The sequence below is a fragment of the Suricata suricatta genome, chromosome X, assembly GCF_006229205.1.
Source record: "Suricata suricatta isolate VVHF042 chromosome X, meerkat_22Aug2017_6uvM2_HiC, whole genome shotgun sequence".
NCBI lineage: Eukaryota > Metazoa > Chordata > Mammalia > Carnivora > Herpestidae > Suricata > Suricata suricatta.
The window spans coordinates 108,664,113-108,668,587 of record NC_043717.1 but is presented as its reverse complement, the minus strand read 5'-3'; positions in this window follow the sequence as shown (position 1 = coordinate 108,668,587).

The following is a 4,475-nucleotide window of genomic DNA, read 5'->3' as shown; positions in this document are numbered from 1 at the left end:
GTCCCTCCAGGCTGTCCCCTTCTCTTGTCCTATGTTCTCCTCCCCGCCCCCCGTGCCTCCCTTCTAGACTGCCCCACCCACGTGGTGACAGCCCCCTCAGGCTGCTCCTGGCCAACGTCTTCCCACTTCTTCCAGGCCATCCCTCCAGGACTGCTGGTGTCCGGTAGGCCCTGTCCCTGGGTGCTCCTGGGATACACTTCCACACCAGCAGTCGGCTTCCTGGCCACGTGGCCCCTGGCCCGGCCTCTGTGGACCACCTGCAGAGCCCTACCCGCTGCCTGACCTCTCAGGAGTCTGAGCAGGTCTGTGCCACCACAGCCACGGACCGGACGTCACCCTGCACCTCCTGGCCTTTCTTGCAGCCTACATCTTCCTGTCTGTCAAGTGCAGAGTCTCGGGGGACTGCAGCGCTGCTCTGCTCTCCCCAGACAGCAGACCAGGATATCGATTTTAAATACAAAAGTTCCTACAGTTCACCTGGAGCGACATAATGGAAAAGTAACGAGGAACGTGCCGAAAAAGGACAGGACCGACCAAAGAGCCAGCGGAGTCCTCAAGGACTCATACCCACAGGAAATGCAGTGAGACCAGACTACCCTACTGCATGTCTCACTAGCTCAGAGAACGTCCCAGGAAGATTGAGAGCTGGATGGACACACGATCATGTGTGCAGTCCAGCTGAGGACAAACAGTTATCATGGGCAGAGGAGCTAAGAGCCCAGTGGTGCCAGGAGGAGCGTCGGAAGCACCACCTCGAGGTCTCTGCTGCCTTCTCCAGATGTAGAGGGAATGTAGTGTAGCAGGAAGGAGAACAATGGGCATTTGAGCCACTTCTTCATGTAACTTATTATGTCTCCAGGGCATGCCTGTGGCTGATCACATATATACCACTTCCATTTGGTAATAGATTGTTGCTCTGCATGACCAACTTTATGGTTAGTATATTAGATAACATTCAGTTCATTGGCAGCTCAGGTCATGTGATAACTTGATGGTCTATAGTCAATCACTCAGTCTACTGAGACCCATAAACAGCCATTTCTCAAAAAGAAATTATAGGGCACCTGGGTGGCTCAGTCAGTTAAGCATCTGAATTCGGCTCAGGTCATGATCTCATGGTTTGTGGGTTCAAGCCCCACATCAGGCTCTGTGCTGACAGCTCAGAGCCCGGAGCCTGCCTTGGATTCTGTGTCCCATTTTTTCTCTGCCCCTCTCTGACTTGTGCTCTGTCTCTCAAAAATAAATAAATGTGAAGAACATTTTTTTTTAAAAGGGAGAGTAGATATTTATGGATGATGGCACAGCCTGGCTCCAAAATCTTAAAGGCTTGTGTTGTGATCCGCCTATAGGGTCCTGCCAAAGGCTCCAAACAACATCTCTATCCGCCACTGGTACTTCAAGCACATCATGCGGCCCACGCGGCAGAGCAAGCAGTTGCATAACAGCTTGGACCTGTTGCGAAGCCTTCTCTTGTTCTGAGCCCCATTTTAAACTAGCAGCTCTTAGAGTCACTCGGTGAATGGGCCAGGATACCACACCCAAATGATAAATATGTTGCCTCCAAAACCCAAAATTACCCACAAGATTCTGTGGTATTGGCAAAAGCATAGACAAACAGATCAATAGGACAAATACAGGTAACAAAATATTGACAAAAATGTAAAGGAAATTCCACAAAGAAGGAGTAGTGTTTTCAGCTAGTACTGCTGATAGAATTGGACATAAAAAATGCCTTGATCATTGTCTCATACCATATACAAAAATAACTTGCATTATATAATACACTTAAACATTAGAACAAGAGCTGTAAAAGTTATATCAAAAACATAGGTGAAAAATATTTAATACCTTGGACTAGACAAATATTTCCCAGATAGAATACAAAAAGCAAGAACTATAAGAGAAAATGTGATGAATTGATGTCAAAATTTAGAATTTCTGTTCTTTAAAGTGCATTGTTAAGAGAATGAAAACACGAGTCACTGATTTGGAAAAACTATTTGCACATTACATATTTGATAAATGATTTGTATCCAGAATATATAAAGAAACTTCAAACCTCAATAACAGGAAGGTCAACTATAATTTCTTTTCCTTTCAAATTTTTATTTATATTCTAGTTAGTGCAATATTTGTGCACATAGAGCACAATATTGGTTTCAGGAGTAGAATTCAGTGATTCATCACTTACATAAAACACCCAGTGCTCATCATAACAAGTGCCCTCCTTAATATCCATCACCCATCTATCCAACACCCACACACCTCCCTTCGTCAACCCACAGTTTGTTCTCTATTTTGAAGAGTCTCTTGTGGTGCCTGGGTGTCAGTTGGATAAGCGTCCAACTTTGGCTCAGGTCATGGTCTTGCCATTTGTGAGTTTGAGCCCCATGTCAGGCTTTGTGCTGAGAGCTCAGAACCTGGATCGTGCTTCAGATTCTGTGTCTCCCTCTTTCTGTCCCTCTCCAAATTGTGCTCTCTCTCTCTCTCTCTCTCTCTCTCTCTCTCTCAAAAATAAATACATGTTTTTTTAAATTAAAAAAGAGTCTCTTGTGATTTGTTCCCCCATCTCTCTTTTTTTTCCTTCTCCCATATTGTTCATTTGTTTTGTTTCTAAAATTCCACCAATGAGTGAAATCATATGATATTTGTCTTTCTCTGACTGACTGATTTCATTTAGCATAATACACTCTAGCTCCATCAAGTATAATTTGGCTTCAAGTATCTTTTCATATATTTTCAAATATGAAACATTGATTTTCTAGAATAAACCTATGTACTCCCTTTTTTGTATTTTTAAATTTGGAAATGCTTTGTTTGGGATTTTTTCATCTATATCCATGACAGAGATAAGCCTATAATTTTTCTTTCTTATAGTATTCTCATCAGATTTTTGTATCAATGCTTTTCTACTCTCATAAAATAAGTTAGAAAACAATAGCTATGTTTCTATTCCTTAGAATAACTTGTATGATTGGTGTTGTTTGATTATTTTTAACTGTAAAATACACATATTAAATTTACCATTTTAAAGATTTAGAGTGTACAATTAAGTGACATTTAGTACTTTCACAATCTTGTGTAACCATCAGCCAATCTAGTTCCAGAATATTTTCATTACCACAAAAGGAAACTTCATATCCACTAACCAGTCTCCCCATTAATTTATCCCCCCAGCTGCTGGCAAACAAAATCTTTCTGTCTGTATGGATGTATCCATTCTGGACATTAAATATAAACAGAATTATGCAATATGTGGCCCTTTGTTGCTTTCTTATTTTACTTAGTATAATGTTTTCAAGTTTCATTCATGTTGTAGCATGTACTAGTACTTCATTCCTTTTTATGGATTAATAATATTCCATTGTATGTACATATCACTTTCGTTTATCCATTCATCTATTGATGAACATTTGGGTTGTTTCCACTTGTTGGCCATGATAAATAATGCTGCTATAAACATTCATGTACAAGTTTTTGTATGAACATCTGTTCTTAATTATTTAGGGGATATACACAGAAGTTGAATTGTTGGAGTCATGTGATAATTCTGCTTAACTTCTTGAGGAACAGCCAAACTATATGTCCACATTTTGCATTTCCACAAAGCAGTGTATGAGAGTTCCAATTTCTCTGTATCCTCACCAGCACTTAATATTTTGAGTTTTTTAGATTATAGCCATCCTAGTGAATGAAGTGGCTTTTGTTTACATTTGCCTAATGACTGGTGTTGAACATTTTCCCATGTGCTTGTTGGTCACTCGTGTGTCTTCTTTGGAAAAAGGTATCTTCAAACCCTTTAGCCACTTTTCATAAAATTATTTTTGTTGAGTTTTAAGAGCTCTTTATATATTCTTTGCAAGTATTTTTTTTTGCCATCTTGTAGATTATATTTTCAGTTCCTTGATAGTGTCTTTTCATGCACAAAATTTAAATTTTATGAGGTGGCTCAGTGGGTTAAGGGTCTGACTTCGGGTCAGGTCATGATCTCTCCACTTGTGAGCTCGAGCCCCGCATTGGGCTCTGTGCTGACAGCTCAGAGCCTGGAGCCTGCTTCCGATTCTGTGTCTCCCTCCCTCTCTCTGCCCTCCTGCTCCCTGCTTATGTTATGTCTCTTTCTCTCTCTCAAAAAAAATATATGTTAAAAATTTTTTAAATTTTTATGAAGTACAATTCATCAATTTTTTTTCTTTTGTTGATTTTGTTTTTGGTGTCATCTGAAAAACCATTGCCAAATCCAAAATCATAAGTATATAACTCTGTGTTTTCTTCTAAGATTTTTATAGTTTTCACCCATTGCATTTAAGACTTTGATCCATTTTGAGTTAATCTCTGTATATGGGGTGAGGCAGAGTCCCACTTTATTCTTTTCTTGTTGATGAGAGTACTCTCCATTGAACTGCTTGTGGAACAGCTGTTGAAAATCAGTTGAGCATATGTATATGGATTTATTTCTGGACTCTCAATTCTATTCC